General features: G+C 42.1%; 1 protein-coding gene across 4 annotated transcripts in view; it reads left to right on the forward strand.

The window, feature by feature from the left end:
- The first annotated feature begins 2,277 nt into the window (after positions 1–2,277).
- The window catches only part of BMAL1 (basic helix-loop-helix ARNT like 1), a 54,094-nt gene continuing 36,905 nt past the window's right edge, over positions 2,278–19,466 (forward strand). For all 4 annotated transcript variants that reach the window (XM_065635102.1, XM_065635103.1, XM_065635104.1 and 1 more), the window contains exon 1: positions 2,278–2,352. The gene's annotated coding sequence lies outside the window, so the exon portion shown is untranslated. The remainder of the gene's footprint in view (positions 2,353–19,466) is intronic.

Here is a 19,466-nt window from a genome sequence, read left to right on the forward strand (position 1 = left end):
ATTCTAAGATAGAATAGTTGCCTGTAAGATGCCTTACTAGCCTACAGAGAGACTTTCCCTGCACTGAAATTAAAATCTATTTTAAAGAAAGTAACAGAACAGGATTGATATATATCATCATATGCTGAAAATCAGAATTTGATTAACCAGATGCTGTTATTTTCTTTAATATCTCATGAATAGAAACTACAGTATAAAAACAATTCAAAACAATCATTTACTGGGAAATATGACATATGGCCCGCTAAGCTGCTTTCCTACGGAAATAGCTAAAGATCGTTACTCTTGGCATAATTTCCTACAACATTCACTGGGCTCATTAAAACAGACAGTATGTGATTGAGTCCATAAGGAAGATTATTTCTACAGGTGGGTAGAAACAATGATGAAAACTACAAAGACTTGTGAGAAAGAAGTAGTCAAGGAGACTTCTCCACCTCCATAACTTCTGTGCACTAAACCATAGCAGCACCACTAAAACAGTTGCTGAAAAAAAAAAAAAAAAAAAGGCATTTTATACATTTCCGTCTCACTAATATGCGGTATTTCATTTAACCTCTTCTGCTGGAGGGTTTTTCCTTGAGTAGGAATATCCTGATGTGAACAGGAATTTTGCTTCCAGCAGGGGCCACTTGTTGCCTGTGTTTAGTCCCAGTTCAGTCAGGTGGAAACCAAACCTTAATGCTGTCATGGGATAAGCTCATGTTCCATGATAGTGGATTGGAATAACCACAACCCCACTGTGATGTGATAATGCTGCAATCTAAGCTTCTCCAGTGATGTTATACTAGTAAATGTAAACCAAACATTTGTGATGTGGCATCACAGGACAGGAAATGTTAAGACAATTACAATGTGGCAATAATAACCTGATGTGGCAATAATACAATCACGTTTAGCAAATGTTTGCATTTGAAAGCAGCTATGCTGTGATTATGCTCTTGCAACACATCCCCTCTACATGCCAGCGCTGTTGTGTGGATTATCTAAATTTAGACCATAACAGGGTGCAGTAGATGGCTTCACTATGTCCCATCACCGGCCTTTTTCGCACGCTGAATAAATTACCACTGTGTACAGCATCAGCAACACCCGATCACAGTGGGAAACGATGGTAGTGGAACTGATGGCAGCATCACACGTGCTGCTGAGACGTTCTGATGGGTTCTGTGAGGCTGTTGTGCGAGGACTCACAAAAGAGCGTGTGATGCAACATCAGTTACTGATGTGATACTGTGTAGAGGCACACGTCTGGGTTGGAAGGGACCTTCAAAGGACACCTAGTCCAACCCCCCCTGCCATGAGCAGGGACCTCTTCACCCAGATCGGCTTGCTCCGAGCCCCATCCAGCCTGGCCTTGAATGTGTCCAGGGATGGGACACCTCTTTGGGCAAGCTTCATTCCAAAGTATTTCTTCCTCATGTCTAGCCTGAATCTCCCCTCTTTTAGTTTAGAATCATTACCCCTTGTGCTGTCGAACCATGAATCCAGCTGAAGTGGTGGTGAGGTAAAAGCCACGCACCATCACTAGGTGATGACAGCAGGAAGAGAGAGGGAGGGGGCCCATGTCAGCAAGGGCCCAATGCCAGCAGGACATGACCAGGTGACGGGGCCTCCCCACCGGCTGGGAGCAGCCCCCGGTCCCCGAGCCGAGCAGGGGGGCCCGCTGGCCTGCGGCCCCAAACCGGGCCAGGCGCTGGCCCCGAAGCTTTGCCGCCGAGAGAAGGCCAGGCCTAGGCCCGGGCAGCCGCCTGCCGCCCAGGGCAGTGCCGTCACGGCCCAGGCCGCTGTCACACGGGTGACGCAGAACCACGGGCGAGCGCCAGCAGCGGCACCGAGGCTGGGAGCGAGGCGGAGGGAGCTGAAGGAGCTGTCCCCGCCACGGGAAACCACAGCCCGACCAACACCATCCCCACATCCGGGTCTCGGGCGGCCGCTAACGGCCCCGCCGCCGCGCCCCGCTCCGCCCATCAGCCCCGCCCCCGGCCGGGGGGCGGGATCAAAACTCCCAGCCACCTTTCTGATTGGCTCTTACTCCAGGGGAGCCCGGGGATTAGCTGCCGTTCAGGAGGGCGGGCGTTGCCCGCTTGCTGGCCGGCCATTGGGCAAGGCCGCTGGGGAGCCGCTCGCCCGTTGGCGGGCGAGCGCGTCCGGTCTGGGGCCGGAGGAGGGTGCCATTGGCTGGAAAGTAGGTTAGTGGTGCGCCGTTGGGTGGCAAGCCAGGCGGAAAGTAGGTCAGGGACGGGGGCTCCTGCGCCGGGCGCCGCTCCGGGCGTGCAGCGCGCTGCCGAGGGACGGCGACCCCCTCCCCTCCCGGGGCGCGGCGCGGCGAGGGGGCGCGCGGAGCTCGCGGTGAGCCGTTAACGGGCGGGGGGCGAACGTTGCGGGGGGGGCGCTGACGGGCGGTGGGCTGCGGGGGGGGAGGCGGCCCGCCGGGCCGGCTCGGGAGACGGCGCCCCACGGAGGGTGGGGGGCGGCCGGTGAGTGGTCCCCTCGGGCCGCCGGCTCGCCGGAGCTGCCTCCTCCGGCAGGCCGTGCCCTGGAGGGGTGGGGGGCTGCGGCTTCCTCTGTGTGAGGGGGCTAGACGGGGAGCGGGGGGACCCGCGGCGGCAGAGCCGGGCTGTGTCCCTTGGAGCCAGGGCCGGGGCGGGGGGGGCGCGGACGGAGCGGCCCCGGTGCGGGCTGTGTCGGTGTGACAGGAGCCGGAGGTGACAAGGCGGCCGCTTGCAGCCGGGCCCGCTGCCGGCGCGGCGGCTCGTCCGGACCCCGGGGGCAGAGCAGGGGCCGGCGGTCCCGCTGTCCGTGCAGCCCCGGCTCGGCGGAGCGGGAGGAAAGGGGCAAAGCGGGGGGTCTGGGAGCTCGGGGGAGGCGATGCCAGGCTGGTTCCTCCTCCCGGGGTTGCGTCGGCCTCCGCAGGGTTCTGGAGGCTGTGAGTCCCTGAGCAGAGATGCTGGTGCCCCTTTCTCCGCACCAGGAATGGGTCCCTCCGACCTCCCTCTCGCAGCTGACCCCTCGGGTCTTTTTCTGTACATCAGATGCCTCGTGATAAAATCTGCTTTAGGTGAGGCCCGAGCAGTGTGTTGAACCCCCAAGTGATGCTAGTAGTTGGAAATTTCTATGGGTTGTGACTCTGTTGCATGAGACCAGTCCTACCTGTAGACAGCCAGAGCCACCTTGCCAGTCCCACAACTGGCGGGTTCTTCACTTCCCAGTCGTGCAGCTCGGTGACCTCCTGGATGCTTCATGGTGAACCCCAGGTTTCTGAGGCTGTCCTCCTGTCCTCCCTGCCGCTGTGGCTTCTCGGGCTATTTCTGACAGCTGTATGTGCATCTCTGCTGTCAACAGGAGAATGAACATTTCGATTGTGAATGTAGAATACTGGGAGTGTTAAGGTGGCTTCCCAAGATCAGGATTTTGTGCTTGGGAAGGCAAGGGAATCAGTCTGCATTTTTAATTGCTGAGGTTTCTGTTACTCCAGTGCCTCAATTATAACAGTTTTGGAAAGATTTTAGTGCTTGAAAATAACAGTGAAGAAACAAGTGGATGTGTTTTCTTGTTTTTGAAGCAAATATGCTTCCAGCAATTTTTAAGTATTTTCTTAGTATCTGAGGTAGAGAGAGGTCATAGTTTTAAACAATTTTGAATCTAATCTCTTTACAAACTTCATTCAGCCTTTAAGTAGAATTTTCTTCAAAATGCTGGTTCTTGAACATTCAAAATGAAACCACATTTTCATTTTTTTTAATAGGTTAGTATTAAAGTACCTGTCCTGCCTGTTTAGTATATCTTTTATCAAAAAGAGTTTAAATGGGAGCAACTGGTAATACACAGGCTGCAGCTAAGTTTGGAGGGGAGAAAAGAAAGGTCGTTTGTGTTAATTAACTATTAATACTGGCTAACTGTCTCTGTACATGGTCTTGCAGAAGGCTGAGGTTAAACTCTGCCCTCAAAAGAATGTATGTTTTGTATGCTCTAGGAATATGCAAATGTTAATAGCTATTTGAAGTGTCAGAAGCTATAGCCCTCTCATCTCTCATTCTAAACCACAGCTGCCTATTAAGGGGAAAGTCTTTACTACTTGTGAGTTTTGTGGGTTAGTATTTCTCATGACCATTCATGGTTTTTTATGCCTACTTGTAGAAACATGTGTAAAATAACCCAATAATATATTGTGGTTATAGATTAATATGCTATTTTATCCCATATTCTCTTCCACGCTGCGCTTTTCCATTGTCTGTCTGCATGACAGTTGTGGTATGTGGTATATGGTGCTTTGTAGACTCAAAGTCTGTAAAAGTACATTAAGAGGCTGCCCAGATAAGAAAAAATACTGCGGAGAACCTGAGGATAGCTGTGTTGTTTTGTTCTTCCCTACAACGCCCTTTTTGAGAATGCAGGGGTGTCAGTAAATGTAGCTGTAGCTGGGATTCCACAAAGCCAGAACTGAAGTTGGGGCCTGACCAAGTCACTGTCACTGCCTGCTGCCATGAGACCTGCTATATCTGGGGACCATTGCTAAGGATGGATCAGGAAGGTGATATTTGTAGAGGCAGTTTGTTGGAGATCTTTTTTTTGTCTTCAAATACCTGCTCTCAAAGATTCTTTTGAGAAACCAGGAGTAGGAACGAGTGAACATTCATGGTATTTACTTGGCAGAGCTTAAGGTTACATGCAGTTCCTTAACACTGTGCAAGACTATGATGGCAAAGCTGAGACCTCATGCGATAGCTGCAGTCTGAGCACTGCAGATGAGTAAGACCATTTTTCAAACTGAATTGATATCAAGAATGCCAGAAGTACCAAGAGACATGTAGGTTAATTGATTTAGATTAATACAGAAGTGCCGTTTTCATGCTCAAATTCAGTATTTTAAACTGTTGTCAGCACAGAACCAATTGTCTGTGTGGTTAAGTTTTGACAGGAGGTACAGGAAAACCTGGAGGAATACATTGTTGTTAGGTAAAGCAAAGTGAATTTGGCGCATCCCTCAGCAGCTCTCTTTTTTAGTGTTGTAACTTGTGTGCTTTTCATTTTTAACCCTTATTGTCAGGTTTGTCCATAGTTCTGCTTTTGAAAGAGGGAAGAAAGGTAGTAAACCCCAGCTACCTATATCCCCAAGTATTAGAAAATTTAAAGTTCTCAGAAGTTAGTTATCAGTAAAAGATGTGTAAAGGCATATAATATGCAAATGACTGCAAAGAGAAGCCCAAAATAAATACGTATCTTAAGCTTGCGTAGCTTCCTTGTTCTCAGTAAGTTTACAGAATGCAAAGAATTCTTATTATTTCCTTAACGCATCAAACATGGTTTGAAATTTTTATTTTTGGCTGTCATCGTACTTAGAAAACTTCAGACTAAAAGAATTGCTTTTGGTAAGTGTAGTAGCTGAGATGATACTGACTGGCACTCAGCATCAACTCTTGCACTTAGCTGCTGAGAGCTCTGCTTGATCAGCCCACAGAAATTAAAGTCTGAGTTTTGGAGGTGCTTGAAGATGCAAATAAGGTGTTTTGTGGAATTATCAAAAGTGGTGAAAGAACTAGCAATCTGGGGCTTTGTCTTTTTAAAAAACTGAGGCGTACCCTACCTGTTGTGTGTGTATGTATGTAGTAGTCTTGCATCGCAGTAGTAACTATGTTCTGGGTTTAGTTAGATGAAATGCAAACTGGTGACTTGCATATTCCTGTGGCGTTAGGTAGGTGAAACTCAAGACACTGAAACAGAACACAAAATGAGGCACTTACAAAATGGGAATCCTTTTCTTTTTAAGAGTTGGTATATTGAGTTACTTAGTCTATTTAAGTTTTGTTTGCGCTTTTTTTTTTTAGGGTGGGGGCGGGGAAAGGAAGAGATCCCAGTTGTAGTTATCAAATTTTGTGTGTGTGTGTGGGAGGAAGAGATCCCAGTTGTAATTATCAAATTGTTTTTGTCTGTATTTAATCACTTTGAATATTGTCAGATAACCTGTGGTGTATATTTAGTTGAACTTTACATTGAATAATGTGGATATTGGGGTGAATAGCTCTCTGGCATAAACTGCGTATTGCACCTGCCTTTTTTTTACCTCAGTTTGTTGGAAAAATGCAGTAAGGCTACTTATCCAAGGCCCAGACTTCATCTCCTTGGAAACCTGATCTTTCACCAGATGTTGAGAAATGTAATTTCTTTTTTAATCCATTCTGTAGAAGAACACAGATCAAAACAGCGTCTTCAGACTTTAGTAGTCTGGAATATTCAGTAACTGAAAAAATAGTCTGACATTTCAGTCTTTATTTGATCGATAGTTTCTGTTGCATTTGATATTTCAAATTTATTTCAGACATTGCTGAAGTTCCTGTAGTGGCTGTATAGTTTAATTCAATTGAAGAAATGGCTGATAATGTTTTCATGTGTACAGGACTGTTTGTGTTCCCTGCCCCTTCCTTGCCTGCAAGGAGTGCTCTTTCTTCTCTATGTTCAGGTTATCTTCTCTCCCTTGCAGCTGCAAAAAGACATTTCTTAGCCCAGGCATACAGAATTTGTAACCTTTTGAGTCTCCTGCTATTTGAGAAGCTGTTATTCAATGTCCCCTCTGATGTCAGACACACTTCTAGGTCAGCTGCTGGTGTCAGAACAACTTGTGACCCTGAGCCGAAGCCATGCTGTAGTTCAGCAGGTTGGTCTTCTGTAGGAATGGTGCCAGTAGACTACTTATAGAGCAAGAAATATCATTGGCAGGATTTTAGGATGGTAAAATAACAGCCACGTTTCTTGTGCTCTAAGATGTTGACGTTCTCTTACTAACTTTAAGGAAACCCATTCGTATGAATAGAAGCAGTTGAAGAAGATGGATGTAGTTCTCATGTTTGCTTTGACAGTATTTCCCTTGCGATTGTTAGTAGGCTTTATTTTCCGCAGGTACAAGGTGATTTAGTGGCACCTTGTGTAAATGAAGTAGCAAACGCATCGCTAAATCCTTAACAGTCCTTCCTTGGCGTGGCTGAGATGGAAATACATCTTCCAATGGGCAGTTGCTGTCACTCTGGGAAGGATGTTTGGCAATTCCTGAGCAGCGTATATTGGCATCATGTGTCTCCAGTCACTTTAATAGGAAGGCATTTTATAGCAAGTCATATATGCTTATGCAATTTCAGCCATTTGACTTAATTCTTTTCTGTGTCAGCTAAAAATAAGTTAATGGAATTCCGGTATTTTGAAGATTGGATGTGGTCTTGATACAAGACTACGTGGAAAACTCTGAAGTTTCTTACCCATTTGGGGTTGATGTAGTTTTTGGAGTGAGAATGAAATAAGATTATTGGAGAACTCAGAAATAATGATTATTCTTGATCTGAAGTTCTTTTTGTCTCAGAAACTTCCTCAAAGTGGCTTTGCCTTTTGTAGTTTGTCTGAAAAAAAGGACAAAAATCAGAAAGACTTTGGTAGAAATTGTTAAATAGTGCTGTACTGCAGAATATTAATGGAGTGAGGTGAGAAGGTAAAGTTACTTCCTAGAAAAAAACAGGAGAAAATAAAACTAATATACTTTTATTTTAACTTTTTTTTTTTTTGTAAAAAAAGAATGTGTTTTCTGTCTTTAAAACTGTTAGGTTTATAGTTTCCTTGAACTGGTTTGGTTGATTTTTTTTTTTTTTTTTTTCCTTGAATTGTTATGAATGGATTTCTCTTATCTATGGATTTTTCTTGGAGCATTACAAAATTTAGGACTTCTATTCCAATTTGAAGCAAAAACTACATATTAAAAATAGTAAAACTTTTACCCTTTATGTTGTATGTATGCATTGTGGCTATGTTGAGAGTGACAGCAAAATGGCTTTGGTTTGTGTTCTACTTTTATTTCTAACCTTCACTCAAGGATCTCTGATAATTGTATTTTAAATACCTGTGAGATTTGGGCTTTATGCTGCAGTTTGGCTACCAGTCTAACTTTTTAAAATAGTGTTTATTTTTCCCATAGACTTGAATAGTCTAGTCATTTTTCAGGGATAAATTCTGGGGTCCAGAATACATTGAAAAAAAAAAAAGAAAACATCAGAGGTTAGTCTTTGGGGTTTATGTTAGAATGTGTTTTCTGACCTTGTCTTGGCTGTGTTGGGTTTTCCAGTTTGCAGTTCTAGAATTGTTGACTGAGAAAGAGGACACCTATTTATTCCTTTGTTCCCTTTCGCAATGTTTTGTTACCAAGCCATTTCATGTAATCTTTGAATTTGTGTTTACAAATTGGCTTGTTATAGATTAAATGAATTCACTGAGTTAAGGAAAAAAAGTCAGTGTTAACACTGTACTGTCAACATACTTAGGAATATTTTTGTATTGTGCTCAGTATATGGCCCAAATTAATAAATACAGAAACTTACTTAAGTTTGACTTTAAAGGGCTCTGGTATCTATATTTTTTTTTTTTCCTAAATGATCTGATAAAGCCTTAGAACATTAGGCAAACTTGCTGTCCTAGAGTAACAATATACTGTAGTTTTAATCTGTACCCAGTTAACTGTGGCTTTAAGTTTTGAAAAGTCTTCATCACCTTTATTTTTAAAATTTAAGTGAAGTTTTGTGGTGTTAGATGCTGTAAAAATTTACATGTACACTCTCATTTCAATTAACAGTTCTTACATAGTATTTACATTCTAGTGATCTTATGTGAAATTACAAAATTTTAACTGCTCTTACAGCCCTTCATTCTCACAGTGCCATTTTTAGTGAAAAATCATGTGCGAAGAGAAGTTATGAATTAGCTTGGAAGTTTTTTATTATAAATAGTGTACTTTCTCTTTATTTTTTTAGAATTTTCCTCTTTCTTTTATTTGAAAATATGCTTTTGCTGCAATGACCAGACTAACCACTGAATATTACAGCTTATTTTAGAAACCTGTCAAGTCAGTTCAGTGATTTCTTGAAGGGACTTGTCACATAAAAACATTAAAGTTGCTGGAAGTTCTCTCCAATTGTTAAAGAATAATCTGTTCAAAATGTTGTCAAATGCCTGATATGAAGTTTGGATCTGAATTCTGGAAGTTGTAAAAGTTTTGGTTTGTTTTTTAATTTATTTTAGCAATATAAGGCCACTAATTGGATATTTCTGGTTTTAATAGGAAGAGAGAAATAAGAGCAATAAGTTTATGCTAGTTTGGGTTTTTGCTGGAATTTTCTGTTTCACCTCTCTTAGAAATTCTAGGGCTTTTATATAATTCCTTTCCCCCTCACACTCCACCTGAGACATACGCAGCTTGGTCAGCTTCTCTGGCCTGGGAACAGTCTGAAGAAAGACGGGTATTTCCCTAATACAACATTTAAAAATCTAGTTCAGTCTGTTTAAGATGTCCCAGCTGGCAATAAAGAGTTCTCAATTCCTGTAGTTGGCATTATTTGTTGAATGAAGTAATTCCTGTGCTAATTTATCTGATTTGACCATGAGATTCTTCCATAGCAAATGCCTGCTTTATTTTCTTAGCTGGAATAGCTCTTTATTCATCTTAATCTAGTGCTGTTGTCATCATCAAGAATAAGATGATGAGGGGAAAAAATAGAGGAAAACATTACAGCAGTTGACTGTTGTAGAACCTGATGTTTCTACGTTCCCATTCCTGGTAGAGATCATCAACTTACCAGCTCAGAGCAAATTTTAACCGTTGTATACAGGTAGTGCCACCATGTGAGTTTTCTGGCTGTCTTTTATATTAATATTCCTCCCAAGAGCTCTAGTCCGTCTGATGAATTTTTGGAGACTTTCCAGGACTGGTGTGGGAAATGCCACCGTTCAGGGCAGTCTCACCAGGGCTGTGCTCAGGTACTTGGACAGGACAAAAAGCAAAAAAACCCACGACCAAAAAGAATTCTCTGATTTTGGTGCCCAGCAGTTTGTCCTGTAAGTGACACATGAATCCTTTGCAACATCCATTGACGTTTGGATGTGCTTGGACTGTAGTTTCAATGATTATTTGGGCTGGATTGCTGTGGACAAAGTAGCCCCATCAACACTCCAGCTCCTTCCTGGTCAACCGTTTCCGTGCATGCGTCCTGTCCCTCTGTGGTGATATATGTGCTTGGGCAAAGGTGCTGGACTGGGGCATCTGCTGTGGCTCAAGTGTAACTTTTTTTAACCCTGGAGACTGATTTGAGATGACTCAGTTCACTGATAACATATACCTTGTGGCTTCACAAACGTGCTGTTGTAGGTTAGGAAACAGCACAGTTCTTGAAATGAATACTCCTGAAGGAGAGGTGGGGTAGGCAATAAATGCGAAGAATGCTGTTTTAAATATGTTATACAGTGACAGCCTTGATGGGGAAGAAGAGGATTTATGGCAGAACATCTCTAGATTAAGCTGTGTTTCATAAATCTCTATAAAAATTTGGAAAAAAAAAAAAAAATCTGGTTTTGATACTGGTACCCAGAAGCCAGAAAAATAAACAACTTTTTACTTTTATCTCTGGAGCTACACAATGGAGCTTTTCATTATTTTGTGGTGCCGTTTTAAAAATTATTTTTCATAACAAGAGTTACTCAGCTAGACCTCTGACTCTTTTCCCTTTTCCCTTACTGGCCCTTGTGCTTCTGGATTTCCAGATGAACAAATGCAGAAGTGTGTCAGATATGCAAATCTCTCAGGAGCTCATTCACCACGATCACTTGACTTTACCAGAGCTGGATACTTAAACGTCCAAGTTGTTGTCAAACTGATAATTTATCTAAAAAATGGCAGAGACCCAGCACTGGCTGCAGTTACGCTTGCCAGGAAATCTGGAGGAAATGGAATATAGGAAGAAGGCTAAAAGGAAGAAGATTTTTCTTTTCCACCAAGACAAAACAGGGTTTGGACTTCAGTCCACTAGTTGTGCACACCTCTGCTCTCTTTTGGGGAGGGGAGCTGTCTGCTTTAAAAAAAACCCAAACATCTCTTGAATCGCTGTTTAAGAATGATTCTCTGTCTTGGTGTAGATCTCATCTCGTTGTCAGTTTGTCTACATAGTCTGTTTTCTGGAAGCAAAACTCTCTAAAACCTACTAAGGTTTCCCTTTAGAGAAATTTTGGCACCTTAGTTTGTTCTTGATGTTCTTATCAAATAGCCGTTCAGAGGAGTTGTCCTTGTGTTCAGTGACGTGAAAATGTGTTTTCTGTATGGCTATGATGTACACTTTCTAAAAAGATTTACTAAAACTTTTGAACTTGATTTAGAATATAAATGGAAAGTAAGGAAATGTTTAAGTCAGCAGAATCAGAGAATCTGTGCCTTCTACTTAAAAGGAATTAATGACTTCTTTTTTTTTCTAGAGCATGTGAACACTAGTAAGGACCAAATAATCACTCATCTCAGAAAGAAGCAAGAAAAAAAAAATCCTCCATGCAACAAAAAAGCAAGGAAAAAGTGCATATTGGTATCTCAGTAGAGACCAAATTAGCATTGTAGTGTATTGATGATGATGATCTTCTGTGTCTAGGTCAACTGATCATTATCCAACCTTACAAGACTTTTGAGGTTTCTTTAAATGCTCAAGTTAGTCCAGGAGAGTTCCAGGTGCTTTTTAGGCAGAATTAATGTGCCTTTTAGAAGAAGATTTGCTCAGGCAAGTAGTTAAGCTTCCACGGATTCATTCATGGTGTGCGGTAAAACTTGTGTAATCTACTTCCTTTGGCACAGCTTTCAGATACATACTTCTTATTTTTTAAACCAGATATTTTCTCAGTCATCTGACTTGTCTTCTGGTTTTAGGATATTTCTGTGGATTGCTAGTTCCCTGGAGACCTAAACATACTGGAACGATGGTGTCCCCTGACAAACCTGGGAAAATACTGGTGTCTCTTCCCTGTCAATGAAACCTATTTTTCCATTTTTCTGCTGTGTTTGTGGGGTTTTTTTGTTGTTGTTGTTGACTTTGGAAAACCTGGTAACTTGTCTCTGACTTTATTTACCCACACATTTCCCCCTGAAACTTACCTGTTTTTGTTATCCTTTTGTCTCAGTTATGTGAGTGCTTTGTTTGTTTTTTGTGTGTTTTGTGGTGATGGGGATGTTTTGGAACGATGCTGTGTTGGCAACCAGGTCAAAGAAAAATATTGATACAAGTTCTCAGCTTTGTCTGTAGAAGCTGCTGGCAAGTGGATTTCAGAGGATGTCAGGAAGCAGAAAAAGGAACTTCCCTGGCCTTCCAACACAGGGAAGAACCTTGATGGGCCAGAAGATTTCTACTTAAAGAAGAAACATTAGGGATAAATACAGTTAACTTTAATTTCCCTTTCTCGCGTATTTAATTGCACGTTGTAGTGAACTGCCATATTTTCCACCTTCAAATACAACACAGCATATCCTCTTTAACTCCTCCCTATGATGTAATTTGGCCGTCTTTGTTTGGCAAGAGCATTCAAGTTGCTCTTCAATCGTTCTTTATGGTGTAGTTCTGTATTTTCCATGCATCCTTCCAAAAGTGTACTCATCGGAATCGTTCCCACATGTGAGCTTGTCATTGTCTTCCACTCCGCAAAGGAGTGGTCAGTTCCTGCTGGCTCCCTGTATTGTTGTGTTCTGCTTATCTTCAGAGTTCTCACATTCCTACTTTTCAATCTGTAAACATCAGTCATCTCAGTACAATTATATTTTGAAGGTTGTATGTGCCATTCTAGTACAGAACAATGTTTCTTAAACCTAATTTACCTGGATATTGAATAGCATTCATGCAGGTTCTTTCTTGACTGTGCTCCTGTGTATTGGAGATAGATTTGTTGATATTAATACAAGAGCCTTCTATAAAAGGAGTAAATTTATTCAAAGTGGCAGATCACAAACAAATTACCACTTTTCAGACTGCTTCTTGAATACTTCTATTACACTGGAGGCTGTGTAGGCTTATTCTTACTATAATAACCCTGTAGAAGTTAACCTGTGTGTTTGAATGTTCAGGTCTGTGTTTGCTAGGTGAGTTATATGTACACTGTTGAGCTCATCATCTCTCTCATTTCCTTTGTACAATGCTAGTACTTGTTTGAATCCCTGAATCATCTTACTGTGAGCTACTCAAGACTTGTAGCTTTAAAAAAAAATATTTTTGGCAGGATTAGCTTTAATCTACAGGGTGTTTCAGAAAGGTGGACCCAATTTGAAATCGCTATCTCTCTGCAATTGGGTCCATTTTTTTGAAACACCCTGTATTTTGAATCTCTGAACTAGGGGTTCACTGGGGGTTTAGATAAGTGCCAGTGCTATATGGGAGTACACAGCTGAAAGATGAAGCTAGGAGGTTAACAGTTCTTGCAGTCATACTTAGTTACAAAGGGTTAAATGTTTAGATTTGCAGCTTCTTATCTAATTAAAAAAAGTGTAATAATTCTGTCCCATGAATCTCCCAAAGAGAGGTCTATGCCGCATTGTAAAAATCCACACAGCCCCATATTAAATCAACCAGCTCACTGATTCATGCAGTTGCCATTTGTGATCTAAGCAAGGATTAGTCAGTAGCATTGTTTGTGGCAATTTCCGCTTGGATTTGTCCTTGACGTTACACTATTCTAGATCTAGATCTGTATTGATTATATGATGGAGAAGAGACTCTAACTGGTGAGAGAGCCAAGTGGTGCAGGTTGATCTGTTTTGTTATCACTCTCAACAGCCTATGTGGTTTGATAACAGCTTACTTAAGAAATATATATGCCATTTCTAACTAGCTGCCAACAGTCACGTATCTGTATATCACACTGTCCTGGTTCTGGCTGGGATAGAGTTAATTTTCTTCCTAGTAGCTTGTAAAGTGCTGTGGTTTGGATTTCATATGGGAATTATGTTGGTAACACACTGTTTTATTATAGTTGTTGCTAAGTTGTGCTTCTACTAAGTCAAGGACTTTTCAGCCTCCCATGCTCTGCCAGAGAGGAGGTGCACAAGAAGCTGGGAGGGGACACAGCCAGGGCAGCTGACCTCAACTAACCAAAGGGATATTCCATACCATGTGGTGTTGTACTCCATATATAAATGGGGGGAGTCGCTGCTCAGGGATGGGATGGGCATCAGTCAGTGGGGTGATGAGCAGTTGCATTGGGAATCACTTGTTTTGTACATTCTTTTATCGTTGTTGTTATTTTTGCTTTCCCTATTTGTCCTATTAAACTCTCTTTATCTCAACCCATGAGTTTTACCTTTTTTTCTGATTCTCTCCCTGTCTCACTGGGACTGAGTGAGCGAATCACAGAATGGCTGTGTGGTGTTTAGTTGCCTGCCAGGTTAAACCACAACAGTGCTTTATGGTGCCCAACATGGGGCGCAAAGGGTTGAGATAACAGATCTGACCAGAGCACTTTATATTTGTTATAAGCATTCATTACATTAGTTTAATAGTCGCTGGTCACAATGTTGTTTTATTTGTTCTCATGGTAGTGTTATATAAATCCTTACTTGCAGCACATATTCCCTGCAGTGGTGTTTATCACCTCTGGGAGCTGGGTCAGGATTATCATTTTGCTGAACAGTCTAATATTGGTTTATGATATGGTAACATTACTGTTTACAGCAATGGAAGCAGAACAACTGGCAGCACAGAGGCAAACCCATCTGGGCTGCCACATTCTGGCAAGAAATTGCTGGCTGGGTAGAGAACCCGGTTGTAAGAGTACGTTGTGTACCCAAGAGTCTGGCTGCTGAAGAACACGAAAACAACTAGCAGAAGGGTCAGGCTGCTGAGATCCAAGTGGCCCAGGTGGATCTGGACCGACAACACACAGGTGAATTATTTATAGCTTAGTGGGTCCATGATACCTCAGGCCATCAAGGAAGAGATGCAACATATAGATGAGGTTTGTGATCAAAGAGTGGACTTGATCATGAACGCTATCGCACAGGTTATCCGTGAATGTGAAACATGCTGCAGTCAAGCAAGCCAAGTGGTTAAAGCCTTCTGTGGTATGGAGGATGACAGCTGGAATATGAATATGGGGAGGCCTGGCAGATAGATTCTGTCATACTCCAACAAACCAGCCAAGGCAAGCACCATGTGCTTACAGTGGTCGAAGCAAACACTGGATGGCTGGAAACATATCCCATTCCCTGTGCCACTGCCTGGAACATTACCCTGGGCCTTGAGAAGCAAGTCCTATGGTGACATGGCACCTCAGAAGGAATTAAGTCAGACAATGGGACTCATTTCTGAAACAACTTCATAGACACCAGGGCCAAAGAGCGTGACATGGAGTGGGTATATCACATCTCCTCGCATCCACCAGCCTCTGGGAAAATTGAATGGTAGAATGGACTATTAAAAACTGCCTAGAAAGTAATGGGTGGTGGGATGTTTGAACATTGGGATACAGATTTAGCAAAGGCCACCTGGTTAGCTAACAGGAGGGGATCTGCCAATCCAGCTGGCCCTGCCCAATCGTAACTTCTACATATGGTACAAGAGGATAAAGTCTCTGTAGTCCATATAAAAAATTATGCTGGGAAAGACAGTCTGGGTTATTTCTGTCTCCGGCAAAGGCAAACCCATCCATGGGATTGCTTTTGCTCAAGGACCTGGGTGTACTTGGTGGGTAATGCGAAAGGATGGATAGGTCCATTGTGGACCTCAAGGGGATTTGCTTTTGGGTGTGAATAGCCAATGATTTGAATTGCACAATGGTAATTGCTACATAATACTGTATGTCATTGCTGCTATGTTTTTTTATATGCCATATCAATGGTATTAGAGTGACCCAGATTAATAAAAAATGAATTTTGATGGAAATGAACTGAAGTACAGCAACGATACATCTGGATAGGCACAGCAGTGATGGAACTAGAACTGGCTCCAGTGTGCAACAACCCAACACCACACACAATCTCTCCTGCTCTGAAGGGCTGTTGTGACAGATGGGGCCCAAAGTCATGGACTAAATAAACTCAATGGCCGTTTTAAAGGGATGGCCCACAGACTAAGGGAATTATATCTGTGTGTATATATCAAAAGACAGGAAAAGTGGTGGTGATTAATTGGGATGTATTGGAAAATGTGGGATCTGGGCATGATGTAGATGGTCTAGAATAAGGGAGAAGAACTGTTGTGGTTTAATCTTGCAGGCAGCTAAACACCACATAGTCATTTGTTCACCATCACCCAGTGGGACTGGGGAGAGAACTGGAGAAAAAAAAAAAAGCAAAACTCGTGGGTTAAGATAAAGACAGCTTAATAAGACAGAAAGAGAAAGCGATAATAATAACGATAAAAGAATGTACAGAACAAGTGATGCACAATGCAATTGCTCACCACCCACTGACCAATGCCCACCCTGTCCCTGAGAAGTGGTTCCCCCAGTTTACATACTGAACATGATGTCATATGGTATGGAACCCCAGCCAGAACCAGGATCCACACTTAAAAGACAAGGGTTTGAAGGGACAGGGGGTAGGAAGGTGTTACTGGTTGTCATTCCCCAATGCAGTGTTACAGAGAGGTGTACAAATGATTATTTTTTGCTTGGTAATCAAGGATATCAAACTGGATTCAAAGGTAGTTTGATCTATGAATGATGTTAATTACATCATAGCCTTAATCCTTTCCTGGACTTCATGAAGTGTTTATGGAAAACTGAACAGTTCAGGGAATGAACTGTGTTTTGCAAACACAGCCTTACAATGGGACATCAAACAAAAGCAACTAAACTTAGTGAAAGGACGGAAAAACAATTCACTGAATTAATCATTCATTTTATGACCTGATGAGGTTACCCGATAGGAGAAAATGAAATGAGGTTTAGTAGTAGATAGATGTCCTGTTCAAATTCAGACTAGAAAAGCTGGAAGTTTGGAACAAGAGGAACTAAGCTTTGGAACAGAAAAGATAGGAGGAGGGTAATAGGTTTTTGCAACATGTCAGTTCATCCACAATATCTTTCTGAAATAAACTTTGTCCTAAATTACAGCATATCGGTGTGTTGTATAAAATAGTAGATGAAGTTGCCTCCTATTGCAGAGGAGATTAAGATACATGATCGTACAAGGGAACAAATCTGAATGCGTCTGGTATCAATATTAAGATAAAACTTAGGTACTTATCTCTTTGCTGCTATGTGTTTGACTAGAAGGAAGCTAAAGGACACACAGCTTTAACTAGGCTGTGAAGGAGGGACAGAAAGACTTGTAGCAGAGAGGAAGGAACCATCTATAGACTCTTGCAACCTTTCTTCAAAACATCTTAGAAGTTAAATCGTTAAAAATACCGCTGGGGATTCTCGTATTGTTATTCCATAAGGCATAGGTAAAGTGTAATACCTAAGAGTTTTGTTCAGCAATACTAAAAAGCAAAGCAATCCTTGCCTTTGGTCTGTAATCTTACTGATTAAAGGGAGCAAAATGTAACACTTCTCTATTTTGAAATAAAAATATCAAGTTTTGATACTGATGACTTGTATGAGAATAAAATTTCAAACACTGATACCCGATCGAGGCAAAACAGGGAGATAAACCTAAGGAGCTGATATTCATATTCAGGAAAACAAAGATGTAGTGATTTAACATGAAGATAATGAAAGGGCATTTATATTTGTCAGTTAAGTTTCTCAAGGTAAATATTTTGTTTAGTCAGTTACTTCAGAATTTATTGAACATAAACTTAAGCTTGTACCTCTAGGGACAAAGAATAAATTAAACACATATGGAAGAGGAGACAGGACCCTTGAAGAGAACTGAAGGGCTTTAGCAGGTATCCTTGAAAAACCCTTCAGTTTGAGCACCAGGTGGGTGACTGAAGCAAAAACACATATGAAAAGGGTATGTATTTCTCTAGTAAAGTCAGGCCAAATAGTGTATGAGATTCTATATCATGTCCTGAAGTGAACATTTCAGAAAAACAGGACTCTGAAAAAAAGCTGGAAATATTTATATCTAGTGATTAGTATACGATCCCCTGAAATATGTGATTCTTTTCTGTCCTATTCTAAGCATGTTTGTTTGGGATTTTCGCCATGTGTTATCAGTATCCGTTTTCCTAATTTGCTGGCTCCTTTGGCTTCTTTAAAAGAGACTTGTGAGCTCTATTTGATTATTTGAAATTTAATTTTATACTGTAGGCAAGACTTCAGGTGGGTGCAGAGCTCTATGTATTAGCTGAAGTGTTTCACAAGGGGAGGCACAGGACTGCCGTTCTGCGTGTTTGTTTGGGTGGTTTGTGCCTACTGACTTCTACATGGTTCCCTGCTCAGTGCTATTGTTTCTGGGCACTGCATAGGAATTTAGTTGTCTAAACCGGGTTTGAAATTCCACTTATGAGAGCAGATACCTAACATCTAAATCTTGGTTTCTATATTTTTTCCGATATTGCCTTGCTAAAAGTGTAATGTGTACTAAATTTAAATCTTCCCTCTGGCGTTAAGTGATGTTACGGTAATAACTGCAGGTTAGTTGACTTAAACCAGAGGTAACCTAGAAGGGTTTTTTTTGAGATAATATTCTTTTCCTAATACTTCTAGAAGGTAAGAGTGACGGGGGCATGCCATACCGAAGACCCAGTTCTGGTAGAGTCCTGCCTCGAGTGGTGGCTGTGAGTGGCTGCCTGGCAAAGGGCTGGATTTGGGCCAGCCTGGGTCTGCTCATATCGGCTCTTTCTTTTCACTAGGTTTCCTGATGGAGAGACTCAGGCATGGATTACAGAAATTCTTTTCAAATAAATCATTTATTTGCAAGGTACTGCATAGAGCAGCTCCAGCCGGGTGCCTCCTGAAGAGTTATCTCAAATAAAGAGAACTTTATGCAGTTATACCCTGACTATCTAAGCTTCCCACCCCTTGCATGTCAGTTTGGGGCAATTATAAAATTAGAGTCTGAGCTCTCTCCGTTCTTTACTGGACCTCTTAATTTTTGTCAGCCAGGCTGTTTATTGTCTCTGCAGGTAGTTGTTTGGCTCTCACTGTCCAGCCCAGATGTCAATCAAGGTGCTGTCCATCAGTTGCTGTTTTGCACCTGCAGCTGGGATGTTGGAGAAAAGTCCCTGGCAATAGCCAGAACGTTCTTCTGTTTCTCATCTTCTGTTTCTCATCTTCTGTTAGATGCTGTTCTGTTCCTTTACTTCTCTCCAGGGACACAGCTCCCCTTATCTAGTAGCTTGAAGCACTCTGAGGCCTTTTTTGCTTAATAAAGCAGAAAGTTCAAAAGTTCACAGCTTGTAGTCTAAGCAAACTTACTTCTTATGCTGAGTGAATTCTATATAACCAGTTCCTAAACAACTTCTAAAAGAAGCAGTATACAAAATAATTCAATAAGCTAAGGCAGCCCATTCCCTAACACAGGCCCACAGTTACTTTCAGCTTGGGGACTTTGCAAGCCATACATCGTGGTAACCCTCCGCAGAATTCCTTTCCATGAACCGGTCCTACCTTTCTTTGGAAAACACATGAACTTCCAGCCTTCCTGTTATTTGGCAGAGAGCTTCCGTTGCCTGCCACCTCATGTGTGAAGAACTGTGTTGTTTTCAGTCTCTCAACCAAGCTTTATTTGATGTCCCCATGACATT

The sequence above is a fragment of the Caloenas nicobarica genome, chromosome 5 (genome assembly GCF_036013445.1).
Source record: "Caloenas nicobarica isolate bCalNic1 chromosome 5, bCalNic1.hap1, whole genome shotgun sequence".
Lineage (NCBI taxonomy): Eukaryota > Metazoa > Chordata > Aves > Columbiformes > Columbidae > Caloenas > Caloenas nicobarica.